Genomic DNA, 23,970 nt, shown 5'->3' with positions numbered 1-23,970 from the left:
TATATTCTATGCTTCTAAAATCTACTTTTATAAGTTGGGCTCTGGGGGGCATTACCAGAACCCTTCCGTGCTGAAGCTTCATAGGCTCTTACACTCTCCGACCATCCCCCACACCATTGCTACTCCCCCCTCCCTCTTCCAGCTGAAATCTCACAATGTGGGAGGGGGAAGGGCTCCTGCATAGTGTAACAGCCTGTGAAGCTACGGCATGGAGGTGCTCTGTTATCACCCCCAGGAGCACTTCAGGCTCATTTGGATTGTTTTGAAAGTTAATTTTAGAAGGAAGGAGACCAAGTATAACAAACATAAGAAGATTACCATAGTCACGTCTGGATCTATGAGTAATGTCCCTGGTTTATCATGATCAGCGTCGGACTGGAGTGCCTGGGGCCCACCAGTGAAATTGATTTTGGGGGCCCACCTACTACTACAATATTCTGGGATAAGGGAACTAAAGTGAAGTAAAGGATAAGCTAATCCCTCTCGCCCTTCCTCTCTGCTAGTGCTCAGCTAGGGATAGTATAAGAGTTACCCCGGGGGCTGAATACTTATCACCAGGAGCTGAATACTTATCACCGGGGGCTGAATACTTATCACCGGGGGCTGAATACTCATCACCAGGGGCTGAATACTTATCACCAGGAGCTGAATACTTATCACCGGGGGCTGAATACTTATCACCGGGGGCTGAATACTTATCACCAGGAGCTGAATACTTATCACCGGGGGCTGAATACTTATCACCGGGGACTGAATACTTATCACCAGGAGCTGAATACTTATCACCGGGGGCTGAATACTTATCACCGGGGGCTGAATACTCATCACCAGGGGCTGAATACTCATCACCGGGGACTGAATACTTATCACCGGGGACTGAATACTTATCACCGGGGACTGAATACTTATCACCAGGGGCTGAATACTTATCACCAGGAGCTGAATACTTATCACCGGGGGCTGAACACTTATCACCGGGGGCTGAATACTTATCACCGGAGGCTGAATACTTATCACCGGGGGCTGAATACTCATCACCGGGGGCTGAATACTTATCACCGGGGGCTGAATACTTATCACCGGGAGCTGAATACTTATCACCAGGGGCTGAATACTTATCACCAGGGGCTGAATACTTATCACCGGGGGCTGAATACTTATCACCGGGGGCTGAATACTTATCACCAGGGGCTGAGTACTTATCACCGGGGGCTGAATACTTATCCCAGGGGATGAATACTTATCACCGGGGGCTGAATACTTATCACCGGGGGCTGGATACTTATCACCAGGGGCTGAATACTTATCACCGGGGGCTGAACACTTATCACCGGGGACTGAATACTTATCACCGGGGACTGAATACTTATCACTGGGGACTGAATACTTATCACCGGGGGCTGAATACTTATCACCTGGGGCTGAATACTTATCACCGGGGGCTGAATACTTATCACCAGGGGCTGAATACTTATCACTGGGGACTGAATACTTATCACCAGAGGCTGAATACTTATCACCGGGGGCTGAATACTTATCACCGGGGGCAGAATACTTATCACCAGGGGCTGAATACTTATCACCAAGGGCTGAATACTTATCACCAGGAGCTGAATACTTATCACCAGGGACTGAATACTTATCACCGGGGGCTGAATACTTATCACCGGGGGCAGAATACTTATCACCAGGGGCTGAATACTTATCACAAGGGGCTGAATACTTATCACCTGGGGCTGAATACTTATCACCGGGGGCTGAATACTTATCACCAGGGGCTGAATACTTATCACTGGGGACTGAATACTTATCACCGGGGGCTGAATACTTATCACCTGGGGCTGAATACTTATCACCGGGGGCTGAATACTTATCACCAGGGGCTGAATACTTATCACTGGGGACTGAATACTTATCACCAGAGGCTGAATACTTATCACCGGGGGCTGAATACTTATCACCGGGGGCTGAATACTTATCACCAGGGGCTGAATACTTATCACCAAGGGCTGAATACTTATCACCAGGAGCTGAATACTTATCACCAGTGACTGAATACTTATCACCGGGGGCTGAATACTTATCACCGGGGGCAGAATACTTATCACCAGGGGCTGAATACTTATCACAAGGGGCTGAATACTTATCACCGGGGGCTGAATACTTATCACCGGGGGCAGAATACTTATCACCAGGGGCTGAATACTTATCACCAGGGGCTGAATACTTATCACCGGGGGCTGAACACTTATCACCGGGGACTGAATACTTATCACCAGGGACTGAATACTTGTCACCGGGGGCTGAATACTTATCACCTGGGGCTGAATACTTATCACCGGGGACTGAATACTTATCACCAGGGACTGAATACTTATCACCGGGGGCTGAATACTTATCACCAGGGGCTGAATACTTATCACTGGGGACTGAATACTTATCACCAGAGGCTGAATACTTATCACCGGGGGCTGAATACTTATCACCGGGGGCAGAATACTTATCACCAGGGGCTGAATACTTATCACCAAGGGCTGAATACTTATCACCAGGAGCTGAATACTTATCACCAGGGACTGAATACTTATCACCGGGGGCTGAATACTTATCACAAGGGGCTGAATACTTATCACCGGGGGCTGAATACTTATCACAAGGGGCTGAATACTTATCACCGGGGGCTGAATACTTATCACAAGGGGCTGAATACTTATCACCGGGGGCTGAATACTTATCACCAGGGGCTGAATACTTATCACCGGGGGCTGAATACTTATCACCAGGGGCTGAATACTTATCACCGGGGGCTGAACACTTATCACAAGGGGCCGAATACTTATCACCAGGGGCTGAATACTCATCACCGGGGGCTGAATACTTATCACCGGGGGCTGAATACTTATCACCAGGGGCCGAATACTTATCACCAGGGGCTGAATACTTATCACCGGGGGCTGTATACTTATCACCGGGGGCTGAATACTTATCACCAGGGGCTGAATACTTATCACCGGGGACTGAATACTTATCACCAGGGGCTGAATACTTATCACCAGGGGCTGAATACTTATCACCGGAGGCTGAATACTTATCACCAGGAGCTGAATACTTATCACCGGGGGCTGAATACTTATCACCGGGGGCGGAATACTTATCACCGGGGGCGGAATACTTATCACCAGGAGCTGAATACTTATCACCAGGGACTGAATACTTATCACCAGGGACTGAATACTTATCACCGGGGACTGAATACTTATCACCGGGGGCTGAATATTTATCACCAGGGGCTGAATACTTATCACCAGGGGCTGAATACTTATCACCAGGGGCTGAATACTTATCACCGGGGGCTGAATACTCATCACCGGGAGCTGAATACTTATCACCGGGGGCTGAATACTTATCACCGGGGGCTGAATACTCATCACTGGGGACTGAATACTTATCACCAGGAGCTGAATACTTATCACCGGGGGCTGAATACTTATCACCAGGGGCTGAATACTTATCACCAGAGGCTGAATACTTATCACCGGGGGCTGAATACTTATCACCAGGGGCTGAATACTTATCACCGGGGGCTGAATACTTATCACTGGGGGCTGAATACTTATCACCAGGGGCTGAATACTTATCACCGGGGGCTGAATACTTATCACCGGGGGCTGAATACTTATCACTGGGGGCTGAATACTTATCACCAGGGGCTGAATACTTATCACCGGGGGCTGCATACTTATCACCAGGGGCTGAATACTTATCACCGGGGGCTGAATACTTATCACCAGGGGCTGAATACTCATCACCAGGGGCTGAATACTTATCACCAGGGGCTGAATACTTATCACCAGGGCTGAATACTCATCACCAGGGGCTGAATACTTATCACCGGGGGCTGAATACTTATCACCAGGGGCTGAATACTTATCACCGGGGGCCGAATACTTATCCGATGTCTTCCTTCTGGAGGAGAGCTCATGTTCTTCCCATATATATTGACAACCTACCTTCCTCATGTACATAGAGAGTCCTCTCACCATTGTCCACCGGTCACTTCAGCAAGGAACCAGATGTGGCGAAGCAGACAGTCATCATCCGGTAGGTGCGTGGGTGGCTGCTGATAATTTTGGACACTTTGTGATGGTTTTGGACATCTTCCAGGCTTTGCTTGCCTACATGCAGAGAATAATAAGACTGGCAGACGTTGGTTAAACATTATGGTCTGTACAATGTTGTAAAACCCTGGGCTGTGGTTACTGCTGCGGCCGTGTAAGAGTCTGCACAAAGCCCACTTCCAGTTACATGTAACTAGGAGTCCAGAAGCCGGCTACGAGCTGGTGGAAGTCACTCATGGTAGTTCCATGTATTATTATGGACCTGATTATAATCATGGAAAAAATTCCTGGAGAAGTCTATAACATTAAGCGATAGACACCAGCAGAACCACGTGATGGAATTTATAGAGGAGGAAGAAGAACCATGATGTCCTCCATGATGGGAGGACTCCTCAGACACCGTCCCTACACCTCCAAAGACTAGATCCTAAGGTAACAACTCAGCAAAAGATTTGGAAGAACCAGAAGTCCTCCAGCTTGGAAGGACTTCTCAGACACCCCCATAAAGTATATCCTTAGACACTTTCTCTACATATACTAGGAGTAAAACCTAGAGTTATATTGTATTAAATGACCCCCAATGTCTTTCAGCTTGGGAGGACTCCTCAGGGAATCTTACCTCTACTTAGAATGTATCCTAAGGTTACAATGATGCACAAATTTGGCTGAGCCATGTTTGGGGGAATTCCTCAGACACCCCTACATCTCCAAAGAGTATACCTTACACTTGAATTGTAGCAAAATACTTTGAAGAACGGTGATGTTCTCCAGCTGTGGGGGACTCCTCAGATACCATCCCTAAGAATAAAACCTGTGGTTACATTGTAGCAGATGTCATGGGTGCTCCCGTGACCCATGTCTCACCCGTGCCCCTCTCCATTGTCTGGCGCGCCCACAGATTCCCGTCTTCTAAGGTGTGCGTGTGTCGGCCTCTGAAGATTTAAAGGGCCAGCACACCATTGATTGGTGCTGGTCATTCGAAGAATCCCTTACACCCAGCCTCTCCCTGCACACCCCGCCGGATCTTTGTGCCTCACAGCCTTAGAGAAAGCTTGTCTGGTGCCCTGTGCAAGTATTCTGGATTCCCGTTGTGACCCCGGTTCTGTTGTTGACTTCAGTCCCGTGCTGCCCGTCCTGACCTTGCCCTATGTCCCCGACTCTGATCCTGCACTCCCTGTCTCGACCTCCTGCCCGTCCCCGATCACGATCTTGCCTTATGACTCTGCACCTAACCTTGGCCGCTGCTGCGCACAAAGTCGCGCCTGTGGAGCGACCTGGTGGTACCACGCTGCAGCAAGTCCTGAGTGTACATAGCACAGCAGTGTGAGGACACACCCCCTAATGCACTTGGAGAAGCTACAAAATATAAATCCATATTTCACAGTACTGCTGCTACTAACAACATACACAGTGGTATGATTACACATCTCTCCAAGGACATACCTAGCATTGGCTGCAGAGATAACTGAGCACAGCAGTGTGAGGAAACACCTCCAGTACAATCCTGAAATATAAATCCATATTTCACAGTCCTTCTTCTACTAACAACATACACAAAGGTTAATTACTAATTACTCTGCATGGACAATTACTTACAACTTACATAAAGCTATCATTACACACATCTCTGTAGACAACAACTAACTTTATCAGCAGCACAGTACATAGAGATAAGAGCATAGAAGTACTAGGACAACCCCGATACACCTGAAGAAGCTACAGTCCTGCTGCTACTAGCAACATACACAAAAGTCTGAACACACATCTCTCCAGGGACAACACCCAACACTGACTGTAGTTCAGTACATAGTGCTAAGAGCACAGCTTTGTGAGCACACCCCCAGTTCACTTGGGGAAGCCACAATCCTAATGCATTCACAGTACTGCTGCTACTAACAACATACACAGTAGTATGATTACACATCTCTCCAAGGACATACCTAGCATTGGCTGCAGAGATCCCCGAGCACAGCAGTGTCAGGAAACACCCCCAGTACAATCCTGGAATATAAATCCATATATCACAGTCCTGCTGCTACTAACAACATACACAAAGGTCTGATTACACATCTGTGTAGGGACAATTATTTACACTGTCTGCAGTTCAGTGCATAGAGCTAAAAGCACAACAGTGTTAGGACATCCACAGTACACTTGGAGAATCTACAATCCTAATGCATATATTACAGTCCTGCAGCTACTAACAACATATACAGCAGTATGATCACACATCTCTCCAGGGGCAATTTATAACTCTGTTTTCAGTTCAGTACATAGAGCTAAGAGCACAGCAGTGTTAGGACAACCCTTAATACTCTCAGGAAGCCACAATCCTTGAATATAAATCCATATATCACAGTCCTGCGGCTACTAATAACATACACAGAGGTCTGATCACACTTCTCTCCAGGGGCAATACCTGCTACTGCCTGCAGTCTATATGGCCCCCCCTTAAAGGGCCGGTACTGCATATAACTATACACTCACCGGCCACTTTATTAGGTACACCATGCTAGTAACGGGTTGGACCCCCTTTTGCCTTCAGAACTGCCTCAATTCTTCGTGGCATAGATACAACAAGGTGCTGGAAGCTCCTCAGAGATTTTGCTCCATATTGACATGATGGCATCACACAGTTGCCGCAGATTTGTCGGCTGCACATCCATGATGCGAATCTCCCGTTCCACCACATCCCAAAGATGCTCTATTGGATTGAGATCTGGTGACTGTGGAGGCCATTTGTGTCCAGTGACCTCATTGTCATGTTCAAGAAACCAGTCTGAGATGATTCCAGCTTTATGACATGGCGCATTATCCTGCTGAAAGTAGCCATCAGATGTTACAGGGGACATTGTGCTCATAAAGGGATGGACATGGTCAGCAACAATACTCAGGTAGGCTGTGGCGTTGTACCAAGGGGCCCAAAGAGTGCCAAGAAAATATTCCCCACACCATGACACCACCACCACCAGCCTGACCCGCTGATACAAGGCAGGATGGATCCATGACACCACCACCACCAGCCTGACCCGCTGATACAAGGCAGGATGGATCCATGACACCACCACCACCAGCCTGAGCCGCTGATACAAGGCAGGATGGATCCATGACACCACCACCACCAGCCTGAGCCGCTGATACAAGGCAGGATGGATCCATGACACCACCACCACCAGCCTGAGCCGCTGATACAAGGCAGGATGGATCCATGCTTTCATGTTGTTGACGCCAAATTCTGACCCTACCATCCGAATGTCGCAGCAGAAATCGAGACTCATCAGACCAGGCAACGTTTTTCCAATCTTCTATTGTCCAATTTCGATGAGCTTGTGCAAATTGTAGCCTCAGTTTCCTGTTCTTAGCTGAAAGGAGTGGCACCCGGTGTGGTCTTCTGCTGCTGTAGCCCATCTGCCTCAAAGTTGTACGTACTGTGCGTTCAGAGATGCTCTTCTGCCTACCTTGGTTGTAACGGGTGGCGATTTGAGTCACTGTTGCCTTTCTATCAGCTCGAACCAGTCTGCCCATTCTCCTCTGACCTCTGGCATCAACAAGGCATTTCCGCCCACAGAACTGCCGCTCACTGGATGTTTTTTCTTTTTCGGACCATTCTCTGTAAACCCTAGAGATGGTTGTGAGTGAAAATCCCAGTAGATCAGCAGTTTCTGAAATACTCAGACCAGCCCTTCTGGCACCAACAACCATGCCACGTTCAAAGGCCACAAATCACCTTTCTTCCCCATACTGATGCTCGGGAGAACTGCAGGAGATTGTCTTGACCATGTCTACATGCCTAAATGCACTGAGTTGCCGCCATGTGATTGGCTGATTAGAAATTAAGTGTTAACGAGCAGTTGGACAGGTGTACCTAATAAAGTGGCCGGTGAGTGTATGACTATATGACTATCATACACAGCGCTCGGTTCTGGCTCCTCTCTGTAGAGGGCGGTGCTGGTCCGGTCTCAGTGAATGAGAGCCATATGCCTGGGGCTCTGTGGTTTTAGTGCAGACCACAAACACCCCTGCGAGCTGTCAGTCCCCTCACACCCCGAGCGCTGCGCCGTGCCGGGGGGGGGGGGCGCTGTGGGGTGATTAATCAGGTGACCCGCCAATCGCCGCACAGATTCTCTAATTTGTTTAGAATAGATAAAAGCGTTTCTTCATTACATGGACCAGCAGGACCGGCCCGAGATGGATGATGACCGGCTGACCCCCAAATTATTAACTCCCCCAGAAGTGAATGGAGTCCGTATATACAGCGCCACGCGGATCTCATCACCACAGCCGAAAAATAATCAAAAACCCAAATCTCACCCGGATTATTCTCTAATAAATCTCAAATGTCGTCTGCATTGAGTTTGGGCAGTAAAACCCGATGTTTCCACTTACATACAGTAGTAATCCATAGTAAGGACAGATACTGTGGTGTACGGCTTAAAGGGGATGTCTGGACAGATTATAACTGGGGGGTCCTATGAGCTGTTCTAAGATCCTCCAGGCATCCTATATACAGGCGGTCCCCTACTTAAGAACACTTGACTTACAGACGACCTCTGGATGCTGGTAATTTACTGTACTTTTCCCTTAGGCTACAATAAACAGCTATAACAAAGATGGCAGAAATTAAAGGGATTGTCCACTCTAAGCAAATATTTGATATGATTTGTATAAGGAAAAGTTATATAAGTTTCCGATACACTTTCCATATTGATTACTCACGGTTTTCTAGATCTCCGCTTGCTGTCCTGCTATAAAAGCTTCTGTTTTTAACTTCCAATGAATAGAAAGTTCTATCGACTGGAAGTAAACATAGAAGCTTCCTATAGCAGGACAGCAAGCGGAGATCTAGAAAACCCTGAGAAATTAATACAGAAAGTATATTGGAAAATTGTATAACTTTTCCTTACACACATTGGGGGTCATTTACTAAGGGCCAGATTCGCGTTTTCCCGACGTGTTACCCGAATTGTACATCCTCACACTGCTCTGCTCTGTGCTCTCTGCAGCCAGTGTTAGGTGTAGTCCCCGGATAGATGTGTCATCATACCTTTGTGTATGTTGTTACTAATAGCAGGATTATAAAATATTACATTTTAGTCCAGAATTGTAGCTTATTTAAATGCACTGGCGAAGTGTTGCAACACTGCTGTGCTCTGTGCTCTCTACAACCAGTGTAAGGTATTGTACCTGGAGAGACGTTTAATTATACCCAATAATTGTGTATGTTGTTAGTAGCAGCAGGACTGTGATATATGGATTTATATTTCAGGATTATAGCTCCTCTAAGTGCACTGGGAACTTGTCCTCACACTGCTGTGCTCTTAGCTCTGCATTGAACTGCCTCACAGCTCCTTCCCTCTACTTTGTGTAAAAGCTGTAAGAGGAATATGGTTAAAGGGAACCTACCACCACGAATCTACCTATAAAGGTAGATTGGGTGGTAGGTGGATCAATGGGATGTGAGGAGAGCCGTTTTAAGGGCTTTTTTGGAAACTTTTATTAGACTTATATGTAAATTTTCTCATACGGCAACTGGGGCGTGGAGTAGCCGCATCTGAGGTTACACGAGAAAGTTTACATATAAGTCTAATAAAAGTTTCCAAAAAAGTGCGGGGACGTGAGTATTAGCCCTTAAAAGGGCTATCCTCACGTCCCATTGATCCACCTACCACCCGATCTACCTTTATAGGCAGATTCGTGGTGGTAGGTTCCCTTTAAAGAGTTTAGGGTAATGGCTATGGGACAGTTCAATGTACAGATCTAAGAGCGCAGAAGTGATAGTATTCATTCCAAAAAACTACAATTCTGGAATATGAACTCATATATCACAGTTCTGCTGCTACTAACAACACACACAGCGGTCTCATTACACATCTCTCCAGAGAACCATATCTAACACTGGCTGTAGTATTGCCTGAGGACATTCCTTTAGATGTATCTGCAGACCCAGAAGAGGATTAATCCCATTCAGTGCTGCTTTTCCCAAGTGGAATTCACAACAAGAACAAACAAATTTCGGAAATGTTGTATCTTTTACTGGAACCTTGTCAGGCACAAGCAGGCAGTCAGGGCAGGTGGCAGAGATGCAGAGGTCAAGTCCAGGGTCAGCAATAGGAGATCAAGCGGAGCAGGAAGGTCACAGGAACAAGTAGCAGGGAACAATGCAAGGAAGCTTTCACTTATCCCTATGAGCTCAAAGATCCGGCGAGGAGTGATGGGAGCTGCCGCTCTTTAAGGAAAACCCGGAATTGCCAGCGCCAATCAGCGCTTCTCTGGCCCTTTAAATCTTCGAGTGCCAGCGCATGTGCACCCTAGGGAGCGGGGACGAGCTTGCAGCCTAGCCAGGATGGGAGCAGGAGCGCGGAGAGGTGAGTGTGGGCCAGGGAGAGCGGTGCCATGGAGAGGGGCACGGGTGTCCGCGATCCAAGTCATGGATCACAGGGGCACCCGTGACACTTTGGGGCAGATTTACTTACCCGGTCCTGTCGCGATCCAGCGGCGCGTTCTCCGACGAGGATTCGGGTCTTCCGGCGCCCGATCTCCGGCGCGGTTGTGCGCCCGATCTCCACCAGGTGTCGCTGCTGCGCCGAGGTCCGCCGGAGTTCATCATCCTATTCCTGGTGCATGTAAGTGTGTGTCAAGTGCCACTATTTTTTTAAAAATAGCGTGATTTTTCGGAATCCATCGGGTTTTCCAACAGCCACGCCATCCCCCGTTTTGCATCGTATGCAAGCCGGCGCCGATGCGACACAATCCGATCGCGTGCGCCAAAAACCCGGGGCAATTCGGTGCAAAACGGTAAAATTCGGAAAAACCTGGAGGAAAATCGCGATTCGTACCCTTAGTAAATGTGCCCCAGTGTCTATATTTGGGTCGAGTTGCCTTATGATACATTGTATCGGAGCAGAACTTATTGGCTGTAATAGAATTACACTTGGGCCAGTAGAGGAATTAGGCAGAATACACAGATACGGCATTGATGGCAGCAGGAGCGCGCAATTACCCCCTCGCCTCTCCGCTCCGGCGTTTCAAGCCTTTGCCAGGGCGCAGCAAACAAGAAGTGGTTTTAGACAAGGACGTGAGCTTGACTTGACAGCTCTACACATTTATGACTGGGAAAAGCCAAAGAAATAAGGGGATTAAATCATGGGATTATCGGAGATTGCCAAAAATCGAGCCGGGGGCCGCGTCCTAGAGTCGAGAAACAATCGTAACTTTGAAAGGAAACATTAGGATAAAGTTACTTTCCATGAGGGACTGCTCATGGCTCGAAATCTACAAAACCACAGGAGTATAGGGGAGAGAGAGACGCTAGTAATGAACATCAGTCATTTTGGCGATTAGGACGGAGGGCGATACGTGCCAGGAGTCTGCGCTACCATTTTCCACGCTTGTGTTTCGCTCCAGCGTGGAGCCTCGCGCCTCGTAGTGCGCGCGGGAAATGAATGAGTTGAAGGAACTTTAATGGGGTCTCCAGCGAGTGCTTCATGTCACACACACACACATAGGAGACGCAATGCGGGATCAGCCGCGGGACCCCCAGCCCTGGGATGGGGGGGATTACAGGTCAGGCTTGAGGTTCTCTGGCACGGGGAGGATGGGGAGATTTTATTTGGCTACTTTCGAGCTACTGCTATTAGTTTCATATGTGAGGACTTGGCTTCTCCATGTTACCCCCGAGCCGTCCAGTCCGCACACAGCGCATATTTTATGATTAAGTGACGCGAGGTAGAGCCCCCCCGAATCTTACACCCGAAACCTGAACACCGGAGATTAGTGGTGACGAGGCACCGGATCACAACACACGGGGGGTTGGTTTCAGCTTCTGTAGAGAAAAAGCCACAACCTCAATACATGACAGGAGAGCGGTCACCCAGTATTCAGGGCATGTTGGGGGTTGTAGTCCTCTACGTGTAGAGTGTAACAGACTTTAATTAGGATCATGTGCAATGGCCGGGTCATGTTGGGGGTTGTAGTGCTCTGTGTATAGGGTATAATAGATTGTATTATGGTCATGTCCAGTGGTCGGGTCATGTTGGGGGTTGTAGTGCTCCATGTATAGAGTGTAATAGATTGTATTATGGTCATGTCCAGCGGTTGGGTCATGTTGGGGGTTGTAGTGCTCTATGTATAGAGTATAATAGATTGTATAACGGTCATGTCCAGTGTCTTGGTCATGTTGGGGGTTGTAATCTTCTGTGTAGAACATTATAATGTTCCATTGTTTTTATAATCAGATATTTAGAAAACCTAAAAACATTTCTTCCACACGGAAACCGATGACCCCCCTGTCCACCAGGGACCATATTCTCATGTAAGCTTTGGATACAAAGCGGCTATTTTGGATTTTTTTTCCATACTTCCAGCCTCAGTATTTAACTAGTTGGTCTCTGGAGCCCGGGTAAGGGTAACAGAGCTCCTCTGTGTGACGTGGTGTTCCCTCAGTGGACACATTATGGGGTGGCCCTTCCCGGTGGTTAGTGCGTGTTACAGGAACGTTACCTGATATCTCCCCCCAGCCCATACTTTCCTATAGGTTTTCTCTTCTTCTTCAGGGCTGAGCCCAAACCTAATTATGACAATGTTTGCTTTCCAAACTTTTCACTTTTTTTTGTTTTCCCTCTTTACATCATTCCCAAAGGCCGACGTCTCCTCTATAGAAAACCAAAGATGATTTTCCTTCACCTTAAAGGTTTCTTTGTTTCTATCCGACTTTATCACATAACCACCAGATTAGGAGATTTTCCATGGACATTGGGAATATGAATTGCATTGGCAACCAGAAAAAATAACATTTTCGTACTGTAGATTAATATCCATATTATTCATATTGTAGGAATGCAGTACCGCCGAGCCCATCCAACATCGGACCTGAACCGGAAATCGGAGAGAATTTATTGTACTACCCTAGACCACCAGGGATGCTGTGACGTTTGGGGTGATGGTTGAGCACTTATAGGTGTTACATTGCATATATTACAATGTATATGTATACATTGTATATATTACAATGTAACACCCTTAAAGGGGTTATCCGGGTTTAAAAAAATTTCTTATGGCCGGGCTGGGGAGGGCTAGTTAAACAAAATAAACATGTACTTACCTCGTCCAGCGCCGCTGATGTCCCGCGCCGCGGTCCCTTCGATCCGTACCCCTGTTTGTTTACAGGGGCACGGAAGCCGCGCACAGGGAGATTCCGGTCCGCAATGTGGACGGCTCCTCCCATGCGTCCCTATCTCTCAGCGTTGTAAGCGCTGGGAGATGGTGCGCATGGGAGCTTCCGGCCGGCCGGAAGCTCCCTGTGCACCCTTGTAATGAAACCGGCGCACAGAGAAGACCGGCCGCGGCGTGGGACATCGGCAGCGCCGGACGAGGTAAGTACATGTTTATTGTGTTTAAATAGCCCTCCCCAGCCCGGCCATAAGAAATTTTTCTAAACCCGGATAACCCCTTTAAGTGCTCAACCATCACCCCAAATGTCACACCCTCCCTGGTGGTCTAGGGTAGTAAAAGTAAAATAATATACCTGGTGGTCTGCAGCAGTGAAGTGGGAATAATATCCCTAGTGGTATGGAGTAGTAAAGTGGTGCCACTAATACTCTTGATATTAATAATAGTAACGTCCCTGGTGGTTTGAGGTAGTCAAGTGATATCATTAACAATACTACTGATATTAGAAATAACATCCCATCAAGCAACATGTCCGGGTCAGGCAGAGCTGGCGAACGGAGGGCGCTGTACAGTGAGTACGGAAAGTATTCAGATCCCTTTAAATTTTTCATTCTTTATGTCATTGCAGCCAATTGTTAAGATTGTTAATGTGCCCTCTGCCTCCATCTTGACAGAAAAAAAAATGAAATGTAGATATTTTTGGTAATTTATTATAACAGGAAAACTAAAATAAACATTCAGACCCTTTGCTGTGATATTCATATTTAACTCACGTGCTGTCTATTTCCTTCTGATCCTATTTGAGATGGTTCTACTCCTTCATTGGAGTCCAGCTGTGTTTCATTTAACTGATTAGATTAGGAAAGACGCACACCTGTCTATATAAGACCTCACAGCTCACAGCGCATGTCAGAAAACATGAGAATCATGAGGTCTAAGGAACTGCCCAAGGAGCGCAGAGACAGAATTGTGGCAAGGCACAGATCTGGCCAAGGTTACAAAAGAATTTATGCAGCACTCAGGGTTCCTAAGAGCACAGTGGCCTCCATAATCCTTAAATAGAAGAAGTTTGGGATGATCACAACTCTCCCTCAACCTGTCCATCCAGACAAACTAAGCAATCATGGGAAAGGGGTTTGAATAATTTCCGTATCCACTGTAACTTTTCATTATACAAACAATAATATGTTTTTACTAACCATTTACTTATAGGGTGGTACTAGAGCTTTCCATACTCACTGCACCTTAAATTTGGGTGCGCTCATGTCTAATCCCTATTAGTGTAGGGCATTAAAGTGGTAATGCTACTACTGATAATAGTAATATAGTGGTATGGGGTATTAAAGTGGTACCACTACTACTACTGATATGAAAAATTACATTTCTGGTGGTCTAGGGCATTAAAGTAGCAATACTACTACTACTGATAATAGTAATATCCTGGTATTGGGTAGTAAAGTGGCACCACTACTACTATTACTGATATTAATAATAGTATTAGTGTAGTGGTGTAGGGTAATAAAGTAGTAAAATAATACTAAAAATAACATTTCTGGTGGTGAGCAGAGATGGAGCACAAGTGATGGGTCACCACAGATGGATAAGCAGAATTGGAGCACTAGAGACAGAGTACCAGTGGTGGATCACCAGTGCTGGATCACCAGAGATGGATGAGCAGAGATTGAGCACTAGGGATGGATGAGCAGAGATGGAGCACCAGATATACAGAACCACTGATGGAGCACCATAGATGGATGAGCAATGATTGAGCCCCCGAGATGGATGAACAGAGATGGAGCACCAGAGATAGAGAAACACTGATGGAGCACCAAAGTTGAATGAGCAGAGATAGAGCACCGGTGATAGAGCACGAGAGATGGGTAAGCAGAGATGGAGAAACAATAATGGAGCACCAGAGATGGATGAGCAGAGATTGAGCACCAGAGATGGATGAGCAGAGATTGAGCACCAGAGATGGATGAGCAGAGATGGAGCACCAGAGATAGAGAACCACTGATGGAGCACCATAGATGGATGAGCAAAGATTGAGCACCCGAGATGGATGAAAAGAGATGGAGCACCAGAAATAGAGAAACACTGATGGAGCACCAAAGTTGAATGAGCAGAGATAGAGCACCGGTGATAGAGCACCAGAGATGGGTGAGCAGAGATGGAGAAACAATGATGGAGCACCAGAGATGGATGAGCAGAGATTGAGCACCAGAGATAGAGAACCAATGATGGAGCATCAGAGATGGATGAGCAGGGATGTATAAGCAGAGATAGAGCACCAGAGATAGGTTCGAAGAGATGGAGAACCAGGTAAGGATCAACAGAGAAGGAGCACCAGAGATGGAGCACCAGAGATGGGTGAGCAGAGATGGAGAAACAATGATGGAGCACCAGAGATGGATGAGCAGAGATGGAGCACCAGAGATAGAGAACCACTGATGGAGCACCATAGATGGATGAGCAAAGATTGAGCACCCGAGATGGATGAAAAGAGATGGAGCACCAGAAATAGAGAAACACTGATGGAGCACCAAAGTTGAATGAGCAGAGATAGAGCACCGGTGATAGAGCACCAGAGATGGGTGAGCAGAGATGGAGAAACAATTATGGAGCACCAGAGATGGATGAGCAGAGATTGAGCACCAGAGATAGAGAACCAATGATGGAGCATCAGAGATGGATGAGCAGGGATGTATAAGCAGAGATAGAGCACCAGAGATAGGTTCGAAGAGATGGAGAACCAGGTAAGGATCAACAGAGAAGGAGCACCAGAGATGGAGCACAAGTGATGAATCACCAGTGATGAAGGAGCACATGAGATAAAGCCCCAGGGATGGATCACCAGTGATGAAGCACCAGAGATGAATCACTACAGATGGAGTACCAGAGATGAAGCACCAGGCATGGACTCATCACAAGGTAAGTAGTTCTGTATTTATATTTGGAAAATATCCAAGTCCAGTCCATAAAGATCTGTGGGAGGTCCAGTGTCCCAAATCACCCTGACAGGTTTCCTTAAAGCTTTTTTCACCAGAGATGGAGGACCAGGAATGGACTCATCACTAGGTAAGTACAGCAGTATTTAATTTTGGAAATGATCTCCCCACAGAACTCGTATAGAAGTTTTCGAGACACTAAAACACCAATCCATTTGGATTTGTGGGAGTTTCAGTGCCCCAAAATCACCCTGACAGGTTTCATTTAAGCTTTTGGAACCAAGATGAAGCAACAGAGATGCATCACCAAAGATGAAGAGCCGGAGATGGTGTGCTAGAGATGGAGAACCAGGGACTCATCACTAGGTAAGTGTAGCTGTATTTTTTTTGGAACCAGCCCCCAGACAGAGCTGGTATAGGGCTATTTCAAGACACTAAACCACCAGTCGATAAGGATTTGTGGGAGGTTCAGTGTCCCAAATCGCCCTGACAGGTTTTCTTTAAGCTTTTTGCACCTGAAGAAGCAGAGGCTAACCAAAAATATTTCTCGAAATAGCAACATTTTAATTGTGCCAAGTCTGTGCGGGTGCTAGCTTTCTTTCTCTGCTGTTCTAAGAAGTTTGTTTCCTTTCTAAGAATCGGTAGGAAATGTTCTGTCTCCCCAGCTATCACTTACACTAAATGCCAATCTCCGGGAGGATTTGGGAATATGTTCCATGAAGCTACTGTGCGGTTTTAGGCAGGAAGACGCTGCCCGGTGTTTGCTGTACTGGAGTAATCTGCAATCACTGGGAAGCAGCACCAGATTCTCAGCTGATCTCACAGAAAATACAGTGTGTGAGCTAGCGTTACAAGGCTTCCGCTCATCTGTCATGTGGACTCTACTGATTTTGGATCCCGCTAATGATAATTCCTCCAACTGCAGTTACATAACTTACTGCATAATAGTTACAAGATGGGGCTTCTGTCCTGCTCCTTAATAGAAATTTTTTTGGAGCCGAGATCATGAAAAATACATTGGGGCACATTTCCCAAGGGTCCGAACGCCGCACTTTCGTCAGGTTTCCCGAATATTTCCTTTTTGGGCCGAATTGCCCCAGGTTTTTGGCGCACGCGATTGTATTGTGGTGCATCGGCTTGCATGCGACAGAAATTGGGGGTGGGCGGGACGTTGGACAACCTGACGGATTCGGACAGACCGCTGAATTTAAAAAAGGAATTGTGTCGCAAGATCAAGCACTTACGTGCACCAGGAAGAAGCAAGTGAACTCCGGTGGAACTTGGTGCAGAAGTGACGGGTGCAGGATGTCGGACACACGATCTTAGTGAATTGCGACAGACCCGAATCCTCATCGGATAACGCACAGGAGCGGGTAAATCTGCCCCATTGTGCCATCACAAAAGTGCACAAGGATGAGATCTTCAGCAAGGCTCACTCTAAAAAGAGATAGGTTCCTTATAAACCTTCTATTATCCTCCAAGCCAGAAGATCATCTAAGGTTCAGAAACCAATGACCTCCCCTTGCCAAAGCTTGAGAGATCTAAAAATGCTCCAAATAGGCATCAGCCAAGGAACCATCTCTGATGATCAAGGTGAGGTGCCTAATGACTGCAACCCTTACCCCCAGAACTCCTAAATGTATCTACCCAGAAGTGCCAACTGCAACCTTGTAGGTATCTACTTTGTGTAGATCTGGACCGGACAATTATCCTCTTTTCTTATAACCCAATTGAGGCTAGTATAGAGAACCGAGGAGAAATGAGATTCACCTGGACTCTGCATAATATCTTCTTCAGGGGTGGATGAAGACTGCCATGGGCCCCGGGCTGTATGAATATTGTAGCAATTACAGGTATGAAATTTGCTTCCAACATACGGTACTAGAATCAAGCTTCTTGGGAAATTGAGGAGACACCCCCTTCTGCCTGCTTTCAGTCTTTGGTTTCAGACCTTTGGAGGACCTTCAAAGCTCTTGTGTACTTGTGTGTTGAGAGCAGGAACAGATGTATGTGAGGTTTTCATGGGTGAAGGTTCTTCTTAGTATAAAATTTGGCTGTATGTTTTGGTGGTCATGGGCCCCTTAGAAGGCTTTGGCCCTGAGCAACTGCAAAAACCGCCACTACTGCTCCACTACTCCACTCCTCCACTACTGCTCTTCTTGTCCCGACCTTGGCCTATTTTTGACTATTCTAAGCGTGATGCGTTGCCCCATTTCTTGGCCCATCTGGGCCAGCCTAGGACTACCGTGAGGTGTCATGGTCTTGTCACCCAAGTCCAGATCCTTTTATGATGATAGGATTGCTGGAATAATCCCTTTGGGATTAACCCTAGTTGAAGCCGGTCCTCGTGGCACAGTAATGTCCTGAGAACATCTTCACTAACCGGTCTGGAATAATTGTCTTATCTACTTTATTTTCTGTCATGGATGGTCAGAAGAGGACGTATAGCATCGGAGATGTCAGTAAGATAATTAGCTCTAGGTCAATATGTACCATTTATATCACAGGAATATAGTCAACCACACACAAACTCTACGTCTACTCCCCCTTCCAGTCCACACGTTCTTCTTCAGGATTGAGCTTGCAGTGGGTTGTACATTATTTATAACTTGTCCATGTTAGACCCTTGGGTCATGCTCTCTCCCCTCAATATACTAATTATATCTTATGTGTACCTCCCACTTTGCTTCTATTTGCCTTAGGACGGCCATTTCCTAATCTCATTTTGGCCATCGCTCATCTACACGTCAAGGTTGTGATTAGCTGCACGGAGGACTTGATGTACCTGAATGAGGTCTTGTCTACGTTGAGTGAGCCACAATAATCACCAGCGTCGGATCTGTGGATTTCAGAATGTTTTTATAAGGAGAACAAGTAAAGACCTTGCTCAGATACCAGGCAGCAAAACTGCGAATGACCGCTCCAAACTGGAATTATCCTCCGCGCTGCTCCCTACGTCTACCGAGCGCTAAACATTGACTTTTTGGTACAAACACCTCAGCTGTGTCCAAGCCAAGGGTACAGTTCGCACTTTGCATTTCACAAAACTTTTATTTCCTACGTCAAAGTCTAATTTTTGTCTCGATTTAGAGTCTGTCATGTAGAGAAACCTTCCACCAGTGACCTAAAAGGTCTTTTTAAAAATATTACAAAAAACACAAGACCTAGAGTTCCCCTTACACCCTAACTTAGATCTGGAGTCAATAAACCAATTTAATTTCATGACTTTAAGGGTTTTCTTGGCCAACACTTTGGATCACTCATCCTAAAGAGGAATATTATATTGGTAGGAGTCCAGCATTTAGCCCCCTTCCCCAACGAATCAGTAGCGGCTGATACATAGACAATGGGATAGGAAACAGATTTGGTTCTTTTTAGTTGCTGAACGAAGTCATTCCAGCTAAATTTCCATTCAAATATATCGAGCCTGATCTGCAGTAACCCCGTCTGACCACTACACAGAGAATGGTGCTGTCTGCTTCCTGATATTCTCTGTGTATCAGCTGCTGATCTGTGGGGGTGTTTGGCGTTGCACCACCACCGATTCAACATCAAGGGCTTGTCCAATGGGCACATTAGGAATATTTTTAGCTGAAAAAAACTTTTCAGTGAGAAAATTCAGTACCCAAACCGGACAGGAACCTTTAAGGGTCTGCTCATCCTTACTGTTTCCAGAGGATCATCGCTTGCTGATGGCTTTTTAAGGGTAACACTTGCGATTGGTACCAGCACCGGATGCTGGTGTCACCAGTGGGGGTGAGAGGTCGAGTTCACTACCCACACCTTAATGGGTCTCCTCATCCCTATCTTTTCCAGAGGATCATTTCTCACTGATGACATTTAAAGGGTAACACTCGCGATCGGTACCAGCACCGTATGCTGGTGTTCCAAGTTGGGGTGAGAGTTGGAGTTAAGTACCCGAACAAAACCCAAAGCTTATAACGGGTCCACACATTTTCCTGAGGATCATTGCTCACTGAGCTTTGCCAATGGCATTTAAAGGGAAACACTCACGATTGGTGCCACCACCAAATGCCGGTGTTACCAGTGTTTCCCAAGGATCATCCTTCGCTGATGGTATTTAAAGGGTAACACTCAAAATCGGTACCAGCACTGACCACTGTTGTTACTAGTGAGGGTGAGAGTTCAAGTTCAGTACCTGAAACGACCCCAAACCTTAATGAGCCCACTCATCCCTACCGTAGAAAAAACCCTTCTCTTAAAAAAAACTTCATTAAGGCTACATGCACACTGCTGTTGCCCGGCATCCCATAGTACGGCGGGCACATGGCAGCGCGCGGGGAGAGGAGGAGGAGCGCCGTAACACGGGAAAAGATAGGAGCAGTACAGGCAGACGGTCCCCTAATTATGAACACCGACTTACAGACAACCCCTAGTTACAAACGGACCACTGGTTATTGTTCATTTACTTTATTTTAGCCCTAGGCTACAAAAAACAGTTATCACAGGTGTCTGTCATGAAGCTTTATTGTTACTCCTGGTTCTTATGACAATCCAACATTTTTAAAATCCAATTGTCACCAAAAAATTTTTTGTCTGGAGTTACAATTATAAAGTATACAGTTTTGACTTACATACAAATTCAACTTAAGAACAAACTTACAGAACCTATCTTGTACATAACCCCGGGGACTGGAAACAACTGTACAAAGAAATGTAAAAAAAATGATCCAAAAATGTAAAAAAAACTCTCCCCCCAACTCTGTGCCTCTTCTAATCTGGGCACAGCCACGTGGTTGCCCTTTCGATGCCCACCATGTAGCTCCATTCCATAGAGAACACATGGAAGATATCTGTTTACCGACTCGAGGATATTGCCTCAGTCTTTAAGGAAGGAAAGAAACACAGACTCGAAATGTTGCCAGGGCACTTGCAAGTTTTTTTCTGTGGTTTCCTCCTAAAGTCATATCAAAACCAAATCTCTGCCAATTCCGAGCACTGGCAAAGTCCTGGTGTCTGGAGAAGGTTCAGCTTAACTTTGGGGGAATGAAGCCGGAGTCATATCCTTCTAGCTATTTAGGTAATATTCTGTAAATCATCGGCCAACGAGAGCTGGAAGGGAACATTAGTTCCTACCAACAGTGCAAACAAGAAGGGTCTGGAATACATTAAAATCCTATTACAAGTAGAGCTCTCTTCCCGAAAATTTAAATAATGACTAAGCCATTTATCAGCTCTTGAGCATAAAAAAAAAGTTCTATATATCGTAGACCCCGGAGTCCGGGCTCCGCCCAGTCTGGAAAGGGTTGTCAGCTCTGTTTTGCTGTGGATGATGCCATTATGTTGAGTTGGAGTTGAATGGAGCCTCCACTGGAGGAAACCACCTCCACACAAGCCTATAGAAGAGACCTCTGTGTCTCCGAGCCAATAAATACAATACGTACTGTGTCTACCGGAGCAGAGACGAGTCGCTCTTGATGCACACTGCCGGTTTGTTCTTGAAGGCACTTGTAGATGTCAAGCAATTAGGAAGAGATTTATAATGCTCTACATCGGGGACGAGCAACGGGATACATTTCAGGGGCCTCCAAAGTGGACATTGGTTCCAGGATGGGACCACACAAACCTGAAGCGTGGGACGGAGTATCATCGAAAATGTTTACCGAGACACAAAATAAGCCAAGGCTGCGGTCAGGTAATGGACACCAACGCTACCCAACGAGCCCATGGACTATTTATAAGTTCTGTTGGTTTTCCGTCGTGATGTCCATCTTTCTACATTAAGTTTTTGCATTTTTCATGAAAGTCTGGTGGCCATGCTCTGCCATCTCCATTGTCATCCCGATGATGGAAAACCATACATACAGAACAGTGTAGTAGTCCTGTGCTGTGTCCATATATATGTACATAAATATGTGTCTCTATATACAGGATAGGAGTAGTAGTACTGTGCTGTGCCCATATATACAGGATAGGAGTAGTAGTACTGTGCTGTGCCCATATATACAGGATAGGAGTACTAGTACTGTGCTGTACCCATATATACAGGATACGGGTAGTAGTGTGCTGTGTCCCTATATACAGGATAGGAGTAGTAGTACTGTGCTGTACCCATATATACAGGATAGGAGTAGTAGTACTGTGCTGTACCCATATATACAGGATACGGGTAGTAGTGTGCTGTGTCCATATATACAGGATAGGAGTAGTAGTACTGTGCTGTGTCCCTATATACAGGATAGGAGTAGTAGTACTGTCCTGTGCCCATATATACAGGATAGGAGTAGTAGTACTGTGCTGTACCCATATATACAAGATAGGAGTGGTAGTACTGTGCTGTGCCTATATATACAGGATTCGAGTAGTAGTACTGTGCTGTGCCCATATACACAGGATAGGAGTAGTAGTACTGTGCTGTGCCTATATATACAGGATAGGAGTAGTAGTACTGTGCTGTGTTCAAATATACTTGATAGGAGAAGTAGTACTGTGCTGTGTCCCTATATACAGGATAGGAGTAGTAGTACTGTGCTGTGCCCATTTATGCAGAATAGGAGTAGTAGTACTGTGCTGTGCCCATATATGCAGAATAGGAGTAGTAGTACTGTGCTTTGTCCATATGTACAGATTGAGGACGGCCTAGAGCAGTGAGGGAGAGGAAGCTGTGTATATGCAGAGAGCAGCATGGAGAGAACAAAGGAGGCAGAGACACAGGTACATGTACATGTCTGAGCTGTGAGGAATAGAATGGACAGTGAGGAGAGAGACACAGTGGGAGACGCAATGAGGACGGCCTGGAGCATATAGAGAGATGAAGCTGTGTATATGCAGAGAGCAGCATGGAGAGAACAAAGGAGGCAGAGACACAGGTACAGGTACATGTCTGAGCTCTGAGGAATAGTATGGACAGTGAGGAGAGAGACACAGTGGGAGACGCAATGAGGACGGCCTAGAGCATATAGAGAGAGGAAGCTGTGTATATGCAGAGAGCAGCATGGAGAGAACAAAGGAGGCAGAGACACAGGTACAAGCACATGTCTGAGCTGTGAGGAATAGAATAGACAGTGAGGAGAGAGACACAGTGGGAGACGCCATGAGGAAAGCCTGGAGCATATAGAGAGAGGAAGCTGTGTATATGCAGAGAGCAGCATGGAGAGAACAAAGGAGGCAGAGACACAGGTACAAGCACATGTCTGAGCTGTGAGGAATAGAATAGACAGTGAGGAGAGAGACACAGTGGGAGACGCCATGAGGACGGCCTAGAGCATATAGAGAGAGGAAGCTGTGTATATACAGAGAGCAGCATGAAGAGAACAAAGGAGGCAGAGACACAGGTACAGGTACATGTCTGAGCTCTGAGGAATAGAATGGACAGTGAGGAGGGAGACACAGTGGGAGACGCCATGAGGACGGCCTAGAGCATAAAGAGGGAGGAAACCATGTATATGCAGAGAGCAGCATGGAGAGAACAAAGGAGGCAGAGACACAGGTACATGTACATGTCTGAGCTGTGAGGAATAGAATGGACAGTGAGGAGAGAGACACAGTGGGAGACGCCATGAGGACGGCCTAGAACATATAGAGAGAGGAAGCTGTGTATGTGCAGAGAGCAGCATGGAGAGAACAAAGGAGGCAGAGACACAGGTACATGTACATGTCTGAGCTCTGAGGAATAGAATGGACAGTGAGGAGGGAGACACAGTGGGAGACGCCATGAGGACGGCCTAGAGCATATAGAGAGAGGAAGCTGTGTATATACAGAGAGCAGCATGGAG

The sequence above is a fragment of the Engystomops pustulosus genome, chromosome 6 (assembly GCF_040894005.1).
Source record: "Engystomops pustulosus chromosome 6, aEngPut4.maternal, whole genome shotgun sequence".
NCBI lineage: Eukaryota > Metazoa > Chordata > Amphibia > Anura > Leptodactylidae > Engystomops > Engystomops pustulosus.
This window is presented reverse-complemented; position numbering follows the sequence as displayed.